Here is a 7,062-nt window from a genome sequence, read left to right on the forward strand (position 1 = left end):
GCTTTGCCATTATCAATTTGAAATCCAAAATAATCCAGGATAGGAAGAAAGATATGGAGAGCTTAGAGAATGATTCAGTAGCCTAAACATAGGAACATAATGTGGTTTTAGATACTTTAAGGTATCCCAGTTTACTTCCACCTGCCACTCCAGAAAAGCACCAATCATCTTCTGCAAACTTCAGGTCATTTTATCAACTTTATGCTGATGTCTTGGGAATCCCGGATGAACTCAAATGAGAAAACTCGCATATAACGTTTAGGAAACTATATCCCATCATCAAAGTCTGAACCTCTAGAGAACACCAAATAGAGTTGCCCAGACTGCAGTACCAGATGAAAAACTGTCCAGACAGAAAGACAAGCAGTATTTTCCAAACACCAGCAGAGTGTGAGCAGCATGGGCAAAGAGGAGGATAACAGAAATGCTTACTTAAAGGATTTCTTAATAGCAATAATTGATAACACTGCAGCAGAAAATGAATGGAACAGTAGCTTTAAACTAACAAACAAACAAAATATTATTTAAATTTGTGTTGAATTTGCAATCAGCTTACAAGTTAGTGCAATGTCAAATTAAGTAATATTAAAACCAAATAAAAATGTAGAAATGTGTAGAAAAGGAGGAAAAATCCATGAAACACAGGAATTTTGGAGCTGACCTGATATCTGTCAAGAAAATGAAATTGTATTATTGTATTAGCAACTAACTGGAAATTTGCATCACTATCAGCGGAAAAAAAATTAAAAGTATCCACTATTGAGTTAGCAGTTTTGAAAACAATAAATCTAGAGAGACAATGGAGTAAATATGTTTAGAAAAAATAAAACACGTCTTTCAGGAAAATAAGAAGCAGCTCTTAAGAAAGTTGAAAACAGAAATAGCAGAATATAACAGCACTACAGAAGCATTGCAAATGTGCATTAGGAAAAGTTCCTTTAAAACTGTGTTGGTATGGGAATCAGAGAGAAGTATCTCCAATCAGAGATTCACTCTGATTATTAGTTAAAAAGGAACACAAGCCCTGAAAGACTCTGGTGAAGTCCAGATGAGCGGAAAACAATACTTCTTGTTACCAATTACAGGAATCATTTTGGGAAAGTGACTTCTCAAGTATATTTCTGCAATTTATAAGAATCTTGAGACTTGCCAGAGCAGGAAAGCAGACTATATATTTCTTCACATGTTCAGTAATTCTTCTGGGGAGATTTTTTTTCCCCCTTGTTGCATTGTATACAACATTCAGTCTGGTTCATACTGTTATGTTATTGATGCTGCTATAGTGTAAGTAGACAATATTTTGATCATGAGGGGGAGAAAAGATTTAAAGAACTAAAACTGTTAGGGTAAAGATAAGTAAACAAGAATGTATTTTATTTTGGAGAAGAAAGATAACTTGGGAGAACATTTAACACAATGGAACAAATAGGTAGAGAAACTCAAGTAGCTGGGATATCAGGCTACATGTACTCAGAACTAAAGGCTTGCTTTCTGTTACATCAAAAGAGGTGCCTTCCTCAGCTGCTTCTCCCTGAATATCAGTGGGATTTTGGTGAGCCAGCATGGGTGTAAGTACAGGAAAATTATTTTTTTTTCCCCAGATTTGGTACCTATACATCAGTGAGTTGAAAGCAATTTGTTATGTTATGTTTCAGCTCATGTTATGTTAAGTTAGTAATGAAGCGCTACGTGAAAAAAGATTTGTCAGACTCTTTACCTGAGTGATCAGCTTTCTACACTAGCCAGTCATCACTTTTTTGAGGACTGTCTTTATTCACTAAAAGGGGTCTGATTTCTTTTAAATCAGAGAAAGAGACTGTTTATAGACATTTTTCTTTTTCTTTTTTTATTAGCATTTCTATTTCTTAAAACATAAATCCAGCACAATGTATTATAGTCAGCAATCTCAGCTATCTACAGGAAGAAACCCTGTCTTCATCCACTCTCTATTAAATTTTTATATGTCTAAAGCTCTTTTGAATTTCAACTTCTGAACATGGCGTCTCTGTTTTAAAACAGCATATGTCTTTTCCTAATTAAATGTATGCCCGGCATTACTGTGGAAGCATAGTTTCCAAATCCTGCTAAGATGGAATTTTTTATCTTTTTCCAATCACTAATGTTTACAGGTGTGATCATACAAAGTTAAATCCTTCATTACTAGTTCTTTGCATATAAAATAGAAATGCATTATAAAAAGCATTTAAAAAAGACAATCTCTGCTTCTTTTAAGAAGGTTATAACGCATTTAAGTAATACTTTAATCTAGTGATTTATATTCCCATACAAATGTTAAAGTTGCACAAATATAGCTTACTGACATTGTTCCTGATATTAAAATAGGCTCAGACTTGGTAAAACTTATCTTACATAGAAACTGTGACTGCTTTAGAATCTGATTGTGGTTTTGTTTTGTTAACTATGCTTAGTGAATCTGACAGAATATGTTTTTATCTTTTTTTTTTTTTTAATTTCACAAATTGATTTTCTCAGCATAACACAGAGGTTCTTTCCTATGTTCTGTATGGAATAAAGGAATTGCAATTTTGTCTTCCAAATGTAATTCAGAACCATGTAAATGTATTATAGTTAGTTCAAAATTCTGCTGCTTTGCAAAACATAGCAGCACAAACATTTTAAGAGTAATTTTAGAGTTTTCATATTTAACAGAATAATCTACCATACTACAGGCTAGTCATTCTCACTTTTGTCCCTGGGACAATCATTCAGCAAGCCTTTGTGGAAGCCATTTTGCAGCACATGAATGGGAAGAAGTGACTAGGATAGATGGATTTACCATCATGCACAACAAGCCTGATTGCCTTTTAACATGAAGTGACTAGATGTGTGCATGAGGGGAAAGCAGCAGAATTTTTCTACCTTAATTTTAGCGAGGCTTTTGGCATGGTCTCCCACACCATCCTTTTATTCAGTGTGGATGATCCAGATGGATGGACAACCAGAGGAGTGAAAAACTGTCTCAGTCATCAGGTTCAAAGGGTAGAGGTTACTGGAGGCTGGTTACAAATGGAGTCCTTTGATGATCTATACTGGCACATATCCTGATACTTCCTGTTTATCAATGGGCTGGATGAGACGTCAGGGAGCACCATCATCAGATTTGTGGATGACGACGCTCTGGAAGTGCAGCTGATACAATGGAAAACAGGACTGCCATCCAGAGGGTCCTAGACACGTTAGAGGAATGGGCCACTGGAACCTTGTGAAATTCTGCAGGCGCGGAAGTCTCGGACACAACACAGTGACCAATGTGATCAAGTTAATGCCACTTTATTGCCCAAATAGCTCGGTTTATATACATTCTTCTACCCAGATACACACGCATCTAGTCCCTCTATTGGTCTACAGTCAGCAAGCACACGAATCTTAATATACACAGATTGGTCAAAAGCAGGTATCCACGCGAACGCTTCCCCCGCCTGCATTCTGTTACCTAATCTGCTGATAGTTACATTTCTCAGCCTGCTTCCCTATTCTGCTATCGCTTCAGAGACTCTAAAATCACAATTGCTCTTTAGCAACCCTTTGCCTTATACTGTTGTTAACAAATCCTCAGTGCTTGGAATGTTCATAGGATGTCCGTTATTTAATAAAAATCCTTCCACAAATCCCCCTTTTTGTTTTTGAACAATCCAAGCACTAGAAAACATTTTTTCCATAGACTTCCCTAAAGATTGTTTAATACATGATATTATACATGGTACCGTTATGATCAATATAACAACTATTAACAAAATAAACAATCCTTGTTTTATTAAATCTCTTACCCATCCATTTAGACCCCACAAATCAAATATCCCTTCCAACCAAGAATGATTTTTAGTTAATTTATACATGTTTTTCTGTAACTCCTGTAATTGACAATGAATAGAATTAGAATGATTGGATAAATTCATACAACACATTCCTTCAAAGTCCTTACACCCATGCCCTTGTGATAAAAGTAAAAAATCAATAGCTGCTTTATTTTGCAATGCTGCATGTCTAATACTATCTACGTCTATTAAAAGTGCAGAAATAATATTAGATGTAAGATTAAATTGCTTAATGCTCCAGCAAGCAAACTTCTCCAAATCCCACAAGGCTTTCGCCGCTGCAGCTCCGGGGGCTAGAAGCATTCTGCGATACCAAGTTTTTTCTTTTCTTTTTTTTTTTTCTTTTTTCTTTTTTTTTCTTTTTTTTTTTTCTTTAATGTTCCCTCCCATCTTGTGTACCTAGCTCAGTCAGTAGGCATGGGAGCTGTCCTTGGACTAGGAGGGCACTTAGCAACAACTGAAAACATCAGTGTGTTATCAACATTCTCCTCATACTAAATTGAAAACACAGCACTAGGAAGAAATTTAACCTTATCCCAGCCGAAACCAGGACAGTATCCACCCCTTATTCTATACCATTTACGTCGTGCTTAGGTCTCACTTTTTTTTTTTTTTTTAATACATTTCAATTAACCACCACTATCTTTCTTTTTATATATACACACATAGCACTCTGGACTCTGAATCCAGCGATCCGAGTTTTTTCTTTTTTGTTTGTTTGGGGGTTTTTTGGTTTTTTTTTTTTATTTTTTTTGGTTCTTTTGTTCTTTTTGGGTTTTTTTGGTTTTTTCGTTTGTTTGGTTTTGGTTTTGGGTTTTTGTTTTTTTTTTTTTTTTTTAGATTAAGGGTTGTACTGCTGCTCCTACAGCAGCAGCCATAACTGTAGCTTGTTCTTGAGCAAGCATGCGCTCCGCAGCATCTAGCAGCTGAGCAGTACTACTTCCTCTTGGTAGCATGCTTAAAGCCTTCTTTGTTTTTTCATTAGCGTTGTCAAAAGCTAACAAATCCAAAAATTTCACTTTCATGTTATCATCTAAGTCAGGATGTGACGATAGAGCGACATGCAAACGATCAATAAATTTAGAATACGATTCCGTGGTACCCTGCCGCACAGCAGTAAAAGCAGGTGAGGTTTTTCTTTTTCTTTTCTTTTTTTTTTTTTTTTAAAGCAACATTTGGATTACTTGTTTAACATCGTAAGGCGTAAGCAAGTAGCCTGAAAAAATATGCTCTAATACCGCTTTCGCGTATGATGACTGCAACCCATATTGAGACACAGCTGTTTTAGCTTCTTTTAAGATCTTCCAATCTAACGGCCCTCAATCACGCCCCCCCTGTTGGTTAGTAAACCCCGGATATGCGTTAGGGAAAAATACTCCTTCTACTGCAGCATCGCTAATCACCCCTTTCCACCGAGAACCAACCCTGCAATCCCCCCCTTCCATTCCCCCCTGTTGTCCCAGCGACGGGGCCAAGGGGAAAAACGGAGGTGGTGGAAGACTTCTTTCTTCTAGGCGCGCTTCCAGAGCTTCCAACCTCTTACACAACTCCTCAATCTGATGCTCCGGTGGGCTCACAGGATCACTCTTCTCCGGTCTGGAGGGCAGCGATGATGGCAGCGGGGGGTAGCGCTCCGTCTCTACGGTTGGATTCCTCTCATCGCTTCCCTCGTCTATGTCCAGCTGTGGCGGAGGTGGGGGTGGTGGCGGAAAGTCGCAGGGAGAACCCTCAGCCACCTTCTGGGGTTCCTTAGGATTTTTTAAGTTAAGTCCCTGAGTCAATTGCGGCCTCTCGGTCAAAGGTGGATTAATCGGTCGCGTCCCAAAAGCAAAGCTCGTCGGGGACGGCCCCTCTGGATTAAGTGCCGCAAAAGCAGAGGCTGTAACAGCACGCTCGGCCCGCATAGTCTTTAAAGTTTCTGTTATTAACCTCCACAACGTGGAGAATTTTTGTGCCTCTTTGGAGCCTCTACTTATTTCATCCCACAATACCGTGCCTATGCAATCCCAGGTATCGGAAGCATAGAGCGCCGCAGTTGTGGGGATCAGACTCCTTTCCCGGGCCCACAGTAATAGGGCCTTCAAAACAGGCACATCATACTTCAGTCCTCTCGTGGAGAGCATATGCTGGAGGAGTTTCCTCCTTGGACAAAGTGGATCCCATCTCCTCCCCGGCCGCTCGCCTGATCAGGGCGAGATTCCCTTTATTTCAGCGCTAGCGTCTTTTCCGAGTGCGGGGGCAGCACTCACCTTTCGGCCGGCTTCCGCACCCTCTCCTTGTCGGCTCGTCCCGTCGGTCCGGTATAAGGCCCAACGCCGATCTGAGGGTCCCTGTTCGGGTGCCACTTGCAGGCGCGGAAGTCTCGGACACAACACAGTGACCAATGTGATCAAGTTAATGCCACTTTATTGCCCAAATAGCTCGGTTTATATACATTCTTCTACCCAGATACACACGCATCTAGTCCCTCTATTGGTCTACAGTCAGCAAGCACACGAATCTTAATATACACAGATTGGTCAAAAGCAGGTGTCCATGCGAACGCTTCCCCCGCCTGCATTCTGTTACCTAATCTGCTGATAGTTACATTTCTCAGCCTGCTTCCCTATTCTGCTATCGCTTCAGAGACTCTAAAACCACAATTGCTCTTTAGCAACCCTTTGCCTTATACTGTTGTTAACAAATCCTCAGTGCTTGGAATGTTCATAGGATGTCCGTTATTTAGAATCATAGAATCATAGAATCATAGAATCATACAGGTTGGAAAAGACCTCTAAGATCATCGTGTCCAACCGTCAACCCAACACACCATGCCCACTACACCATGTCCCTAAGGGCCTCATCTACACGTCTTTTAAATACCTCCAGGGATGGTGACTCCACCACTTCCCTGGGCAGCCTGTTCCAAGGCCTGACCACTCTTTCAGTAAAGAAATTTCTCCTAATGTTTATTTCTCCTAAATTTAATAAAAATCCTTCCACAAAATTCAACAAGGACAAAGGCAACTGGATGAAAGTTCTGCATTGTTCAGTCTGGGAACTTAATGGCTGGGACTCAGCTCTGCAGAAAAGTACTTGGTGGCCCCTGGGGACAGCAGGCTCAAAAAAGGTCAGCAGCATGGGACTGGCAGCAATGAAGGTTAGCAGCATTTGTTGTTGTCTTAACAGGAGCACAGCCAATTGATCAGTGATTGTTAACGTCTACTTGGCACTCATTAGATGACAT

This window comes from Calonectris borealis, chromosome 1, assembly GCF_964195595.1.
Source record: "Calonectris borealis chromosome 1, bCalBor7.hap1.2, whole genome shotgun sequence".
In the NCBI taxonomy this organism is placed as follows: Eukaryota; Metazoa; Chordata; class Aves; order Procellariiformes; family Procellariidae; genus Calonectris; species Calonectris borealis.